Below are 17,261 nucleotides of genomic sequence, written 5' to 3' on the forward strand. Positions count from 1 at the left end.
GCTGCAGCCGTGTGCCTAAGAAGGACAACTGCCTGCCCCCCTGCTCGATATAGCCACCCCCTGCCCCCTCCTGCCCGCCCCCCTGCCACCCCCTGCTGGGTGTGCCGAAGGGGCGGGGGGGGGGTGGGTGCTGTATCGGGACGGCGGCTTCCAGTACAGCCAAGGACAATATGAAACGTACCAGTCGCTTTACATGCAATGCCTTTGAAATCCAAAAATAGTGCCTATCTGGGTCCCTTATTCGAAAGCGCTTCGTGTGTTGGATTGGAGTTAGTAAGAACTAGTGCCAGGCAGTTATGATGACATACGGCTCTCGCAAACGAAACGCTTTGTGAATTGGGTCTCACGTTCTCCATCACCAGCTCCGCTTAGTAGCTATCAGCGAGGTGAGGCACCCAGGAGCTCCCCGATCCTGCGAGCAGCACTGGGTAGCGTTACACGCAGTCCGAGGCCTGTTCCGGCCTTCGGCCCATCTGTATACGCGTGGGTAGTCAGTCACTTTCTCACCAGAGGACCTGGATAGATCCCATACCACGTCTGTGACCTGATAGATCCCATACCTTTTCTATAGCTGCCTTCGTAGACCGGTCGGCCCACCGTTGCATTCCTCTCGAACGTTATTCCTTTAAAGGCAAGCGGCATCGACCGCCACGGTGTTCCCTTCCTTTACTTTCACTGCAGTGTACGCTAACACACGCACAGGCGCGGGCAGCAGCAAGCAGCCTGTCGCCGCGGACACCGTTTCGCCCGGGCGTCTAAGGGGTCAATGCGAAGCGCGCAATCGCAATATTTCTGCCCTACTGGCACGTTTATCCGTACCTTCCCTTCTTCTTGTTTTTCTTTTTCTCCGCGCTTCGACCCTCCTAACGATTCCGACGAAAGCGTGGAGCGTGAGGTGCCTCGTGGCATCAGCTTCCCGAGCGCGGTTGCCTCGAAGCGGCGCGACTGTCCTCGGGCACTTGTGTCGCTGGGAGCTTCGTGACGCAATCGGCACTCTGCTGCCGTGTGCACTGCGCGCAGCTCGCGCCAGCGCCGGTGTCACTTTGGGTATAGCAAATCCTCTCAAGTCCCGCGTAACTCACCTCCGTTAAAGACGCAGCTCAAGCGCATGTGCCTGGCAGGTTTTATCTTGCGGCATATATAGCGGACCTACGTAGCGACGGTTTCGTGTTCCCGGCACGCATACACTTGTCTGCGAGTCGCTGGTAAAAGTGTTACATTACGCGTGAAGAAAAGCAAGCGGCGAAGGTATATAGCTTATAGATGTCGGGTTAACCGCAGCTGCTCGGTTCAGAGATGTGGTACAGCAGACCGCAGGGAAAACGAAATTGAAGCACGGAGTTTGTAACAACGACAAAACGTTAAACTTTCTGACGACTTCGCCGCGAAGCATTGAAGATTCAGTGACGAGTATGGTCGTTTTGCGGTGAAGTACCGTCGCGTAGAGTAACAATGGGGTTTCACTGTATACATATACGCTTGCTGTGGGGCTAATTGGTTAGCAGCTACTTGCTATGGCGTAAAATGGCGCGAAGTAACGGCAGGTCAGTCCTTTCGTACTACGCATGGGCTCGCGTTTTTCTACAGCATAGTAATTTCACTATTCAAGTTCGTGCGGGGAAGCATTCACTGCGCCTTTCGAGAGCGGGTTCGTTGTCTGCAAAGAAATGACGCAATCTTTTTTTTTAATTTTATTCTGTGCTTCGAAAAAATTAGCGATTTCTACTATTATTCATGCGCATGAAAGCGCGAAACAACGGGAATCAAACGGCGACAGCACTACGAGTCGAACGTGCCTTCTCTGTGTGTTCGTCTGTTCTGCGCCGGTGGTAAAAATTGAATCAAATTATATATACTGTTATGAGTAGCCAACGCGGGGTGCACATGCCACATGTATGCGATGCGGCCTGCAGAGCTCTGTCCAGAGGCCCGCCCGGCGTTTGTTAGTATGGTACAGTCACGGTGCACACACATAGCTTGCCTTGTCTTGCCAGTGACGTTGCATGCTGGCACGCCAGTCCACAATTACTATAGGACGCAATCATTCATATCGTTTGCCCAACCTCCTGATCACACTCTCTCTTTGCGTTGACGGAAGCGCTAAAGAACAAAAACCAAAACAACAACTGCAGCAGTAAGAAAAAATCATGGAGGATCGAATGCAATCAAGCGTGAGTATACATAAGTACGCCTGCAGAAAGCGTTTGGAGCGAATCCTCACATTGCGTCACATCTTTACCCCACAGAGGCACGCGCGCCTCAGATAGCTGTCAGGCGGGGGGGACATCACGTTTGCACGCTGTGCGCCACAGCGTCGCGCTCAATTCGGCGCGCTGCAAGCAGGTCGTCGCCGTCCCAACCACATGCGCCTTGGCGGCCGGCTCGCGCGTCGCCACGCGCCTTGGCGACGGCGGCGCGCTGCATGGAGTCCGATCGACGGCGCGTGCATGTGTGTGTGCGCGCGCGTGGTTGCTACAGCTTTCGCGGGGCCTCGCGGTCGCGCCTGAGCGGCTATCGGAAACGCATACGCGAGTGCCCACTTCCTATATCGGCGTCGGTTCGAGCGTGCGGCGAAGGCGGCCGCGACGGCGACTGCGCGAGTGACTAAGCACGTATACCGCGTGTGACGTTCTCCGACGTGACGACGGCAGAGCCAGCGCGCGGCCGGTTGCGACGACGAACACCTGCGAGCTACGTGTGCCTGCGGATAATGCGTGCTGCTGCATATTACGTGCACTCGGTCATTCGTTTGTGGTTTCGTTAACACGGGCAGCTGCAGTTTGCCGGGAACCCGCCGCTCCTCTCGAGCTGCGTTCATCGAAACGCCAATATATACCGGTCGGAATTGGGGCCGCATGCAAGCGGCGGAATTAGCCGGTGACTATATATCTATCCATCGGTAGGTTTACGGTACGCACTATAGTTGCCTATTCTGGACTGTGTTGAGCGAAACGAGGTGTACGTAGCGTGCATACACATGATGCGCCAGCCTTTTCACTCCGCAGGTCAAGCGACGGAATTAAATAGAATTGTTACTGCCAGGAAGCATCAAAAGTTCCAGCTCGAGTACTAGTTGCAGCAGAAAGTTGTCAGTGTGACCTAAGCACTCATATGGCAACAGCTGAATAGTCCGGCTACATTTATTTGTTTATTGATAGTTTTCAGACATCAGGTACGTCCACCTGATCGCTTGGTAAGGTCTGTCATGGTGATAAAACGGGGCGCAAGGTCACTTGAAGCCCCCATGCGCCCCCCACCCTTGCCTTGCCTCCCACTCGCGTTCCCCTCTGGTATTTCCCATACGGATGAAGCGCTCATTATATATACGGAGAAACGGATATATTGCTGTCTTCTTCTTTCGCAACATTATAAAAGTACGGAAACACTTTTTTGGCCCACGAGCGACCACCCAGTGCCAGTATATAGCCGTAGAAAGAACCTTGCGCGATTGTGACCGAAGTGAAGCCGTCTAATCCGGTCCGGTGCAGTATGAACGCTCGCAAAGTGCGGCCGTGGACGTTCCCATTCTTAATTGCTCGCAAGGCATGGAGAGGGGGAACGCTGCGCGGCTTCTACGCCGCCCTTCGCGTTCCACTTCCCTCCTCCAGCCCTTCTCGCGCTCGCTTTCCCGCCTTGCCTCGCTCTCGCAGCAGGCGCAAATTTCCGTCATCTACCGCGCTGGCAGAATCCCAGTTTAGCAACTGCATGAAAGCCACGCGCGCAACGCTTCGTGCCCTAATCCTCTTCTTCTCTCCTCCCCCCCCCCGCCCCCTCTTCTTGCGTTTCTAGCCACCCGTTGCTTACCTCTCGATTGACCATAGAAAAAAAAAAAATAATAATACTTCCTCTAAAGAGAATGCGCGCAAGCTATCCACGGTGCCAGATACGCTGTGGGGGAGGAGATGGATGGCACCGCAACAAAAGCCTCCCGGTGAAGCTCATACATAGCCTTTCTTTCTTCGACGTCTCCTCCCTTCAAGCGACGAGAGCGCGCGGTGGCGACTCCTTTTGTTTCTTCCCCCGCTGCGGCCCGAACCGCAAGCCGCGCCGTTTGAAAGGAAGGGGGGGGGGGGGGCGTGCAAGGTAGCGACGTAACGTCGAAAAAAGGAAAGAAAGAAGGAAAGAAAGAAAGTTGAAGACAAGAAGAGGAACGGAGAGGTTATAGGCGGAGAGAAAAGCGTTGTGGCCTAGTTTTAAAGGCGTCCTTCCCTGACTCTATTTCGGAGGTCCGTTGTAAGCGGGCGTCTCGTAACGCCGCTGCCACAGCCGTCGAGGCGGCGATTATGCGCGCTTAGAGTAACCGGAATAACCCTCCGCTCAGGCGCGTGCGTTCGTGCGTGCGTCAGCGTAGTACGTGCCGGCGTTCCGGCAGCAGGTCCCGGCGTGCGCGGACCGTCACGTGTGTGAGTGCGCGAGCGTGATCTTGGAACGGTGAAGGATAACGGGATTGCAGGAAAGGAAGCGGGCGATGATGACGCGTACCATCGCGCATGCGCGGTTTTCCTTCCTTTTCTCTTCTTTAACGGAAATTATCTACGGCGCGGAATTTTTACGTCTGGGGCCTAGAAGCTGTCGCCGTTTCTTCCTCTAGCCATACTACTGCAGCTGTGTGGGATGGGGGAGAGGGAAAGAAAGATGTGCCATAACGGGGACAGATCGCAGGAATGGCCTATTGTAAGCGTGTAGTCCAGACTGGCACTGCTTAAGGAATTAAGAAATGCCCGGATGGATTGAAAACCAGATTTAATCTCGCCAAGGACCTATACGTACAGATAGCTTCCTCTGAAGATTTTTGAAAACGCCACACCAAAAGCCAACTTCTGACTGATCTCAATCGTATAGATGGGACCGGTGACTGCTTAAAGGAAAATGATCTGAGGTGAAAAGAACGCTTAATTACTTCCCGCGTTCCCTGCAGTGAGGTTGCAGTATAATGCTGACTGCGAAGTCGTGCGTTCGACTTCCGAGATTCGCCGCTGTGTATGGCCGTCGGACATACAGAAAGAGGCCGTCGAACTGAGACTTGGAAGCACACTGAAGAAGCTCCGCGCAATCAAATTTAATCCCGTGCTTTTTTGGATACGGTGCTAGGCATAGCTACGGCTATAGCTATCAGTTTACTCCGGTACAATTATACCTCGAAGCCTTCAAACTCAATCAGTTAATATCATAACGAAATCGCTGCGTGAGCGCCTCCGTCTCGCGTTCGCGCCCTACCGAAAAACCGTGCGACTGTCTTGTTCGCAATAACCGGGGCAACGAGAAAGGGCAGCTAGCTGGCCCGTAGAGCAGCGCTACAGCGACGACGCCCAACGGTCCCCCTAATCTAGACAAAGTGAAATTCCTTCACGACGCTATAAGGCATGCGGGCTCAATGAGCGGAGGACAGCGGCCACTCGTGAGAGGGGGGGGGGGGGGGGAATGTAGAAGCGCGCCATTCCTTGCAAAGCAAGGGCGAGAAAGGGGGAAGGCCAGGCGCGGACCGAGCAATGCTCGCGGCGGGACGCTCCGGTACACTTCGCGTGGCGCCTGCCTTGCAAGCGCCGGCGCGTGAGCAAAGGCGAGGAGACGACGACTACGAGGGGGCTCCCCGGTAATGTTGCGCGAACGGCGGCGGTCGGTCGGTCGGTTGGTGCGCTGTGCGCCGTTCGGAAAGCGAGAGCGGGTGAACGTCCGGCCTTCCCTTTGCGCTTCCAAACCCGAGGAGAGCCGGTGAGCACAGCACGGCGTCGGCGGCGGCGCTCTACACAGCGCGACCCCCTTGTCCATCGGCCGCGGCGAGAGGACGTCGTAATTGCATGCACGGACGGCTGAGGAACGCCGGGAGAGCCCGTTTCCTGTTTTAAAAGAAAAAGAAAGCGCAGAGAAAGGGTGTGCGTGAGAGAGAGGAGACCCCCGAAGGCAGCCGAGCAGAGTCTTCTTCTTCCTCCTTCTTCGCGTGCCGCCAGGGAAGTGAGTGACCCTGCCAGCGAGCAGTCGGTCCGCGCCAAGTTCATCGACTCCGCAGCGGCGGCGGGCGGCCCGCAGGCCGACCGCTCTCCTTGTCAGGCTGCGGCCGCGGTTGCGCACTCGAACACACGTACACACACACACGGCCAGGGGCAGAGCACGGCAGTCCCCGCCCGCCCGACGCTGCCGTTGTGTTCGTACCTTCCGTCCGACAGCGGCACGGGGGAATGCCTGCCTGCGTGCGTTGCCGGCAGCAAGCAGCTAGCTCCCTGTGAGAGAGAAAAAAAAGAAAGACGCTGACGCTGACGACGCCACAGCATATTCGCGGCTTCTTCCCCGCTCGGCGGCTGGCACCCTTTCCTCGGAGGCTTCTGTGGGCCGGGCAACAACCGTCCTTCTCGTTCACTCCAAAGCGCGTGGCCCTTTGCCCCGATCGCTTCTTTCATTTCTTTCTATTCGCGCGTCATCCCCCTCCACCCGGTGACGCTGTCACTAGCCTCCCTCCGAAACGTGTTGTCACCGAAGAAGGAGGCGCCCATCGCGCACTGGACGATCGCGCGTGTGCTCGGACATTGCGGGTGACGCAGCAGCCAGCGCGTCCGCGTAGCATCTCCGTCCCCTCGCCCCCGGCACACCCTTTCACTCCTCCCTGCCGGAGACAATATGACGCCTAGCTCTTGCCGCGCGCCAAGCCTTCTTGTTTCTATTTTGCTGCGGGGCGATCGCCGTGCTGTCCAGGTGTCCGTAACGGAAGCACGCGCGCGCCTTGTGTGTGCGTTCACGCGCGCGTTGACCGTTGTGGACGCGCGGTTGGTAGCCTGAGCGCGAACCGGAAGCGGCGTGCCTGCGCGTCCTCCTTGGGACCCGTGGAGCTTTTCCGAGCCTGAGATGCTCCGACGAAGAAAGGAAAGAGGGAAGAGGACCTTCCCCTCACCCACGCTCAGCGTTCTCATCCCGTTTTGCGGATCCTGCCATGTTATCTTTATGGGATAGCACGCGACAGAGAGAGAGAGAGTACTTTGTTTTCTTTTTGACGATGCTGGGAAGGCGGACGCTATGTAGCGGTTCTCAGCCGGCAGAAGCGACGGCTTTGCAAAGGGGCCCCCACGGGCGGCCCGGACTGCGGTGGATGCTTCATCTAGTGGTATCGTGGTGAACGATAACGTAACCTCGACGGGGGCTACTTCGTGAAGCGGTAATGGAAAAGGGTTGCCTCCCACCGGGATGCGTGAGATGATAAAGAGGAAAACAACCGCGGAAGGCTCTCCAGACAGGCGCAGGACAAATGAAGTCGTTCGCCTGCAGTTGAAGGGCTTCATTTGTCCTCCTCAAAGAGATTCGGACGGCACCGTTCTTTTCTTTTTCTGTAGCTGTGCCGGCCGAGTGCGCACACATATCCGCAACGAAGACAGCCGCTGTTAGCGCTGCGCAGAAACAAATGCTGTGCCTTTTAACGCGGCACTGCAGTGAAGAGGACCTGCGTTGACCTCGCCTATACAGTCGACGCGCTCGCGGAGGGCGAGCGCCTTCATCTACGTAGTCCCAGAATGCGGCAGCGGCCGCGTGCGGTGCGGAACACGAGGGGTCGCGTCATATCGCGCCGTCCTGGCGACGCCTTTGCGCCCGCGCAGCACATTTTGACCCCGCGGAGCGTTTTCTGTACGTTGCGCAAACACGCGGTCGATCGGTCGGTCGGATCTGTTCGCGACTTGTCACTTGATCGAAGTCGAACGCTCGGGAAGAAGAAGAACACAGCGTTGCCGGCCGCGATAATCGCTGATCTGGCCTGTCGGCGAGCTGTCTTAATAGCAGGAGCAGGGCACATAGTATATAGTGCCTGTAGGAAGACTACGTACCTTCCTGTTCAGGCACGCATGAAGCACCGTCGGAGGGGGCGTGTGTTTACCTGTTCGTTCTCCACTCCCGGACCCTAGGCCTCCCACGGTGCTTTGTGTAGGCGTAACGGACCCTTCGCTACACGCCGCTTCTATATTGCCGTTGTTGCGTTTCGCCTGCGACACGTGGTTTTGCCGGCGCGACGGCGGCGGGGCGGCGGACATTTTGGCCCGATCGTCGTCACCGCAACACTCATCGCCAGGTGTTTCCAGGCGCGTCTGCGGCGATGCGACCGCCTAGGGATTTCGTTCCAGTCATTGTGCCCGAAACAGGCGAGGCCAAAGCAGGGATCTCCTTCCAGTTATTGGGCCCGAAACAGGCGATGCCAAAGCAGGGATCTCGTTCCAGTCATTGTGCCCGAAACAGGCGATGCCAAAGCAGGGACCATCTTCTCGTTACAGTCATTGTGTCCGACCGGCAGCGCCACGACAGTGTGCTGCGCAGCGCCACGACCAGGTGCTACGAGATCGTGCGCAGCGCCACGACATGGTGCTACGGCGTCGCTACGACAGTGTGCGTCACCATTAGCCCATTGTACATTCACGTGCTCGTCTTTTGAGGGGTTCCTTCTTGCCCTCAACTGCGAGAGTATAAAAACAGCTGCCCCCGGACGCCAGAGGAGGGCTCCGATTTCTTCTGTCGAGTGAAGTGCTCTCCCGTCTCTCTACTTCGGTCAAACCTGACCGCCAACTCTTTGCGATGTTAAAATAAACAAGTTGTTTCGTTGTTACCTGTCGACTCATGCTTTGCCGGGACCTTCGGATGCTTGCAGTTGTACCCCAGGCCGCCAGGCCAACGCTACCCTTGGGGCTTGCGACCCAGGTACAACCACGGGCGTCAGCGCCGAGTTCCCATCCGATCGCTCCAGTGTCGCGATCCCAAATATCTGGTTGCCAGCGGTGAGATCGCCTACGACTTCAAACAACTGTCTGCCAGCGGCGAGATCACGACAACGGAGGCCAGCAGCAAAGAGATGCAGTTGACTGTATGCTGAGCAGCTCAACGACGATCCGGGAGCAGTGCAACGAGCCCTGTGTGACGACTGGTTGCCTGCAGCGGAACGACTGCGCGGAATTCCTGCCTGCGAGGTTTGGTGAGTGCGGGACTTTCTTCTTCTGAGCTTTGCCAGGCTTTTGTTAGTGTCAGAAACAGAGCTGGTAATTGTGGTTGTCGTTGCTGCCGGGTTAGTTGCGGCAAGACAATAATAGGCAGTAGAGAAAGCAGCATTCAGAGCAGCCATGGATTTGAAGTCGTTGCGCAAACCGAAATTGTTGGAGCTTGCAAGAGAGTTGGGTCTGCATGTCTCAGACAAACTAAGAAAACCGGAACTGATAACGGCTATTCTTGAGTTAGAGGCTGAGGATGACGAGCTGTCGGAATGCCTTGAGACTATTGAGGAGAGGTCAGAGAAACAGGAGCGCGAACTTAAAGAGCAGAAAGAAAAAGAAGAGCGTCAACACGCTTTGGAAATGAAGCGTCTTGAGGTAGAAATGGAACGCGCTCGTAATGGAAGTCAGGCACACGGTGCAGGAGAACGCGTATTGTTCAAAATGACTGACCTGATGCGGCCGTTTAAGCTTGGAGAGGACATTGGTTTGTTCCTGGTTAACTTTGAGCGAACGTGCGAGAAGCAGGGGTTCTCTCGGGAAACGTGGCCACAGCGCTTGCTCACTTTGTTACCCGGCGAGGCGGCCGACGTAGTCGCTCGCTTGGATAGAGAGGAAGCAGAGGATTTCGACAAAGTAAAATCGAGTCTGCTAAAAAAGTACCGGCTGTCTGCGGAAGCGTTCCGTCGGAAGTTTCGGGAAAATGAGAAAGGCAAAAGTGAGTCATATACAGAGTTTGCGTATAGGCTTATGTCGAACATGCAGGAGTGGCTCAAAGAAGAGAAAGCGTTTGGTGACCACGATAAAGTTCTGCAGTGTTTCGGGCTAGAACAGTTTTATAGTCGGTTACCGGAGAACGTGCGATACTGGGTCTTGGATAGGCCAGACGTGAGTACGGTGGCTAGAGCCGCTGAGCTAGCCGAGGAGTTTGTGACGCGTCGGGCTCGCGGAGCTAAGGACGGTCAAAAGGGTGAATTTGGCTCGAAGTTTGAGAGGCCGAAGTTCACGCCCATGAGATTAACGGGGGACACGCGTAGTGCGGATGCGAGCGAAAGCAGTCCGACCAAACGTAAAGAGACGGCGGCAGCCAAACGCAGAAAGCGGTTCGAGATGAGGCGAGCGCGCTTGTGTTATACGTGCCAGAAGCCGGGTCACTTTTCGGCGCAGTGTCCGGAAACAACACCAAAAGTTGTGTTTTTTTCAATAGGCAGCACTGACGAGAACATGAAGCTTCTCGAGCCTTACATGCGAGACCTCCTCGTGAACGGGAAAGAGTGCCGAGTGCTTCGCGATTCCGCAGCTACGATGGATGTAGTTCACCCGTCTTACGTAGAACCCCATATGTTCACGGGCGAGTGCGCATGGATCAAGCAAGCCGTGGAAGCTCATAGCGTGTGTCTGCCCGTAGCAAAGGTGCTTATTGAAGGACCTTTCGGAGCGCTTGAGACAGAGGCGGCAGTGTCATCTATGCTGCCACCCCAGTACCCGTACCTATTTTCAAACAGGTCCGATCACCTCCTGCGCGAGAAGGGGCTTTTGTTTGGTGAAGCTAGTGTTCAGGCCTTAACCAGATCGAAGGTTCGGGAGCTCGCTGCAAAGGCGGTAGTTGCGGGGCCGACGTTATCAAACAACGAAAAAGGGTCAGAGGCGCAGCAAGCTGATATTCCGAGCACGCCCGAACTGAATAAACTTGAGTCTGTAACGTTAAAGGCGCCAGATACTGGAGAGGAAACGCCCGATGCGGGAAAGTTAGAAGAGCTATCTACTGATTTGCTCATCGCGCCTACGTCAGACGGACTTGATAGGTTGCTAAAAGTCAGCCGGACGGCTTTGATAGCCGAGCAAAAAAAGGATGGCAGCCTGGAAAACGTGCGCTGCAATGTCAAAGAAGGTATCGCCAGGAAAACTGCGCGTTTTGTGGAAAGAGGTGGAGTCCTGTACCGGAAGTATCTAGACCGCCGAGGAGTGGAGTTCGATCAGCTGGTCGTGCCTCAATGCTATCGTCAGGATCTGTTGCGCTTGTCACATGGGGGTTCGTGGTCCGGACACCTAGGAGTTAAGAAAACTAAGGACCGTCTCTTGCAAGAGTACTATTGGCCAGGGTGTTTTCGGGACGCAGACCATTTCGTGAGGACATGTGACACTTGTCAGCGGGTGGGCAAACCAGGGGACAAATCAAGGGCGCCGTTGAAATTGGTACCTATCATAACGGAGCCTTTTAGACGGCTCGTTATTGATACAGTGGGACCTCTGCCGGTAACAGCCACGGGGTACAGACACATTTTGACTGTGATCTGCCCAGCGACAAAGTTCCCTGAAGCAGTGCCGCTTAAAGAACTCAGCTCGGTTGAGATAGTTAATGCACTACTGTCCATATTTGCGCGAGTTGGTTTTCCTGCAGAAATTCAATCAGATCAGGGCACAGTGTTTACTAGCGCTTTGACGACAACTTTTCTCGAAAGGTGTGGGGTAAAGCTGCTACACAGCTCAGTGTACCACCCACAGTCGAATTCCGTTGAGAAGCTCCACTCCGTCATGAAGCGCGTGTTGAGAGCCTTGTGTTTTGAACATCAAACTGACTGGGAGCTGTGTCTGCCTGGGGTGATGTTTGCTTTAAGGACCGCGCCGCATGCGGCTACGGGGTTTTCGCCAGCTGAACTGGTGTACGGTCGCTCGCTTCGATCTCCGCTTCGCATGCTTCGAGAATCATGGGAAGGTAGGGGCGACGACCCAGTCGTGGTGGAGTACGTGCTTAAGCTCCTCGAACGCTTAAGAAGGGCACAGGAGTTGTCAGGTGAAGCAATGACAAAGGCCCAGCAGAGGGCCAAGGTTTATTATGATCGGACAGCCAGGGCCCGTCGTTTTGAGGTTGGCGATGAGGTCATGATATTGCGCACATCGCTAAACAACAAACTAGACGTGCAGTGGGAGGGCCCAGCGCGAATTGTTCAGAAACTGTCGGACGTTAACTACGTGGTAAGTCTGCCAGGAAAGCGGAAAGCACAGCAAGTTTACCACTGTAATCTGCTCAAACCTTATAGACAAAGGGAAGCAGTGGTGTGCATGATGGTAAACGTTCCTGAAGAGCTTCCGGTCGAGCTTCCGGGACTAGGCTCAGTGACGAACAGGGAAGACACCGGTCAAGTCATTAGTGACCTTATCAGTAAAGCACCGCTGTCGCCTGAGCAGAAAACCGAACTACACCAGCTATTACAAGAGTTTCAAGGTCTGTTCTCTGAGAGGCCTGGTAGGACTTCTGTACTTACTCATGATATAGAACTTACCTCCACAGAGCCAGTACGATCCAAGGCGTATCGGGTGTCACCCCGCCAGAGCGATATTATGGAGGCTGAGGTAAAGAAAATGCTACAGCTCGGTGTTATTGAGGCAGGTGAGAGTGATTATACCTCCCCTTTGATTTTAGTTGAGGTACCGGGCAAGGAACCTCGTCCTTGCGTCGACTACCGCAGGCTTAATTCCATCACTAAGGATCAAATTTATCCGATCCCTAACATCGAGGAGCGCCTTGAGAAAGTTAGTAGCGCTCAGTTTATTTCCACCCTAGATCTTGTCAGGGGTTATTGGCAGGTTCCACTTACAGAAGAGGCTAGTAGGTATGCGGCGTTCATTTCACCAATGGGAACATTCCGTCCTAAAGTGTTGAGTTTTGGTTTGAAGAACGCGCCATACTGTTTTTCAAGTCTCAATGATAAAGTGTTGCGGGGACAGCAAGAATTCGCTTTACCGTATCTAGACGACGTAGCGATATTCTCCGCATCCTGGTCTGAGCATATGACACACTTGCGGGCAGTGCTAACCCGCCTGCGCGAAGCAGGCTTGACAGTAAAGGCTCCTAAGTGCCAGTTAGCACAGGCCGAGGTTGTCTACCTCGGTCACGTGATTGGGGAGGGTTGCCGCCCCTCTGAAATAAAAGTGGCCGCTGTGCGAGACTTTCCGCAACCGCGCACAAAGACCGATATTCGGTCGTTCTTAGGTGTCGCCGGCTACTATCAGAGGTACATCCCTAGGTACTCTGATATCGCGGCTCCCCTGACGGATGCTCTAAGAAAGACAGAGCCTCAAACAGTCGTCTGGGACGAGACAAAGGAAAGAGCTTTTAGCGCCCTAAAGAGTGCCCTAACAAGCCAGCCTGTGCTACGATCGCCAGACTATACAAAAGGGTTCATTGTTCAGTGCGATGCTAGTGAGCGAGGCATGGGCGTTGTACTGTGCCAACGGGAAAATGGAGAAGTAGAACACCCCGTCCTGTATGCTAGTCGTAAGCTGACCAGTCGTGAGCAGGCGTATAGCGCCACCGAGAAAGAGTGTGCATGTCTCGTGTGGGCCGTTCAGAAATTGTCATGCTATCTAGCCGGCTCGAGGTTTATCATTGAGACAGATCACTGCCCTCTCCAATGGCTGCAGACCATCTCTCCCAAAAATGGCCGCCTCCTGCGCTGGAGCCTCGCTTTACAACAATATTCCTTTGAGGTGCGTTACAAAAAGGGGAGTCTCAACGGTAACGCCGATGGCTTAAGTCGAAGCCCCTAACGTAGGAATCAGCCTCAAAATTGTTTGTTACTGATGTTTTTCTTCCTGAGGCAGGATTTTTTTTTAACATATTGCTTTTGTTTAGTGTTTCAAAGTGATGATATGCTTTCTAGTGCAATTTTTCAATTTGTGGACGCGTTCTGAGTGATGCTAGACTACTGTAAGGAACTAGGCAGTGGTATAAAAAGGGGAAAGAGCCTGGCAGGGCTTAGTGAGGGTTGTGCCGTGCTTGCTGACTGAGCGGTTGAGTTTTCAGCGTAGTTCTAACGCTTGCCGGGAACGAGAACAAAAATGTGAACTCTCCCGAAGTCACTTTGCAGTGTCCCGTGCGAACCTGAACGAGAGAACGAGGCCTTCTCTGTGCGCTGCGCTCAAGAAACGTCAAGGGACGCCCGACTTCGGTTATGAGCATCATCGAGCGACATCCCTCCGGACAGCGAATGCAGTCCCCTGTCCATCGGGATCTCCTTTCCCCGGCGGGGCGGTCTGTTGCGTTTCGCCTGCGACACGTGGTTTTGCCGGCGCGACGGCGGCGGGGCGGCGGACATTTTGGCCCGATCGTCGTCACCGCAACACTCATCGCCAGGTGTTTCCAGGCGCGTCTGCGGCGATGCGACCGCCTAGGGATTTCGTTCCAGTCATTGTGCCCGAAACAGGCGAGGCCAAAGCAGGGATCTCCTTCCAGTTATTGGGCCCGAAACAGGCGATGCCAAAGCAGGGATCTCGTTCCAGTCATTGTGCCCGAAACAGGCGATGCCAAAGCAGGGACCATCTTCTCGTTACAGTCATTGTGTCCGACCGGCAGCGCCACGACAGTGTGCTGCGCAGCGCCACGACCAGGTGCTACGAGATCGTGCGCAGCGCCACGACATGGTGCTACGGCGTCGCTACGACAGTGTGCGTCACCATTAGCCCATTGTACATTCACGTGCTCGTCTTTTGAGGGGTTCCTTCTTGCCCTCAACTGCGAGAGTATAAAAACAGCTGCCCCCGGACGCCAGAGGAGGGCTCCGATTTCTTCTGTCGAGTGAAGTGCTCTCCCGTCTCTCTACTTCGGTCAAACCTGACCGCCAACTCTTTGCGATGTTAAAATAAACAAGTTGTTTCGTTGTTACCTGTCGACTCATGCTTTGCCGGGACCTTCGGATGCTTGCAGTTGTACCCCAGGCCGCCAGGCCAACGCTACCCTTGGGGCTTGCGACCCAGGTACAACCACGGGCGTCAGCGCCGAGTTCCCAACAGATCGTACCAGCAGTCCGATCCAAATACCGTACATATTGCCGCAGTGTCTCGTCGAATACTTTCCGGAATGAAAGTGGAAGAGATGCTGAAAGAGGCTCTGGGCTGTATAGATATGGTTACAGTGTGAGCTCGCTTTGCTTGCACATCTTAGTGGTGGCGTGTGAAAGACGTGGGGTGGAAGCGTGCCTGCTTCATCACCATTATTAGCTTGTTAAAGATGGGAACCTCAGCCGCTGGGAGAGCCGGCCGTCCCCATAATCTTAGCCGAGAAAGTCAATGAGAAGAAGGAAAAAAGAAAGAATGAATGAGGTAACCTTAAGGGATGGCAGTCGTTTTCAAGGTTGCCGTCATTTACACACCTGTCTTAGTCAGGAGGCAACGTCGCCGTGAGGCTCTTCAGTCATGCCACTCAATCCACTCTGCGTCGATCGCCTTCGACTTCGTTTGGCGCTGTTTGTTCGGTGATTGCTCCAGTTTTATCTTTCGGTGCACACGGCACAACTCTCGTATGTGCCACCAGCTCTGCCCCGACGACGACAATACGCATGTGTAAGTTCAGAATCGTGTATCATAACACGAGCAACAAAATTTCCAAAGAAGTTCGCAGGCGAATATCAAGTCAGCGTCTATTATAGGACAGCAAAGAAGCAGATACGCCTGAAACATTCCTAGCGGTAATTTTTTCACCCTTTTCCCCTCAGTTCTCTTGCACCTCTTATACGGTATTACGTTATCGCTGGCACATTCCTGCTCCGAACGATTCGTTTTCCGCTCTTCGGCCATCCTGCTGTCTGTTTCTTTCTTTCTTCTCACCGAAACTATAGTCTCTACACAGCATGAAAGCGACGTGACTTGGCCTTCCGCCTCGCTCATCCCTTCCTATACTGATATCTTAATGCCCGGACGCTTCGTGTGGGGCTAAGTGATCCGTGACCGTTGGCTTTCAGAAAGAAAAAAAGAAAAGAAAATAAAAATTCAGCGGACGCAAACCGGCACCTCGGGAGGAGCATTAGGCGCTATCAAAAAGACCGAACAGGACAGTCCGAATACCGTCGCTGATAAGGAGCGCGTATGACTAGGGCGAGGGTGAACCGAATGAAGCGTCACACACGCGGCGGGGTAAATGGGGGGTTCCGTCCTGCAGGATGTCTATCTCTCTCGGCCTGTCCGGTCCTCTTCGCGCACCCGCTATGCAGGCGTGCGCTCGGAGTCCTTTTCTCGGGCGACGTGCTCGAAGCGGGCACCGCTATGTATCATCAGCTTTGCATGAGGAACGACGGCGCCCGGATTATAAAAAACCGGTGGATGGCTTGCGCGGCCTTCGCCTTGTAGATACGGTAGAACCCACCCCTCCCCTCCGCACCTGTTTGTCTCTCTCTCTCTCTTTCTCTCTAGTCTATAGGCGGCACCGCTATATGCTGCACCTCTTCAGTTGCCCGAGCCTGCGACAAGTATTCCCGGTACGGGCCACTCCTGCACGGCCCTGTCGCGACAATTTCTTTCTTTCGCCCGCTCTTCCGGCATGAGGGTGCTTTCTTCTGCTTCGACCACGTCTTCATCTTCTTCCGCGCTGATGCCGATCCTTGTCGCTCCTTATAACCGCTCGGCGCCCTTTACAGACCGGTATTCCGTCCACGTGGCTCCTATTCACTGCCCGGACCCATTGGGGGACGAGAAAATCCGGACGCCCGAGCCGCACCGCGTGTTCGGTTTAAGCGAACGCAGTGAACGAGCGGTGCACGCACCAAGTCCTCTTCCCATCTGACAACGGTTCCGGAGGGAGAGGCCTGAAGCGTGGTGCCAGTCCTGTGCGAAAATGCTTGTAACGTGGATAGCAGATCTTTTCAGCCCATGCATGCAGCTCTAGCGGAATCTCGCCGATGTTGAACGACGCTCGATCCGACGCCGCGTATCCGCCTTGCAGAGTCGGCTGTTGCGCGCGTGGTCTTGGAGAGAGAGATGCAAGTCCGGTGCCTTACGGCTTCTATGGGACTGCCCTAATGCGGAATACGGCAGGGTTTCCTGGAAGATTTCAGAGAGGGCATAACGGGGGGGGGGGGGGGGGGGGTTTCTCAGTGGTGTGTTCCTGCGGCGTTGGTACACAAAGAAAATTCCGTAACATGACAAACGTCCACTATCAGAACTCAAAGCTTTAGGTCCGTGCTCCGAAAGAGCATCCGAGCTGAAGGCGTTGCTAGCTTTATTAAGGTTGCTGCCGTCTGCGGGGTTTCACGATAGACATTAAGAATGCTGCCCCCTACCTCTCTATAGTGTACGCGCTTTGTTCGTGCTCACCTCTGTTTCTCTCTATACCCCCTTCCGCTCTCTTTCTCTTTTTATCCCCCTTAACCCTTTCCCGCGTGCTGGGTAGCCAACCAGAACTACCTCTGGTTAACCTCCTTGCCTTTCTATGCATTCTTTTCTCTCTCTCTCTCTCCGTAACATGGTAAAACAAGAACAAAATTATGGCTTTCTTCCTTAACCTCGGCTCAGTGGGAGTAAAAGCTACGCCTAAGG

The 17,261-nt window shown here is 54.6% G+C and overlaps 1 protein-coding gene across 1 annotated transcript in view; it reads left to right on the forward strand.

The window, feature by feature from the left end:
- Positions 1–17,261, forward strand: part of LOC142575474 (uncharacterized) — a 369,458-nt gene that overhangs the window by 39,201 nt on the left and 312,996 nt on the right. The window lies entirely within an intron of this gene.

Source organism: Dermacentor variabilis, chromosome 3 (genome assembly GCF_050947875.1).
Source record: "Dermacentor variabilis isolate Ectoservices chromosome 3, ASM5094787v1, whole genome shotgun sequence".
Lineage (NCBI taxonomy): Eukaryota > Metazoa > Arthropoda > Arachnida > Ixodida > Ixodidae > Dermacentor > Dermacentor variabilis.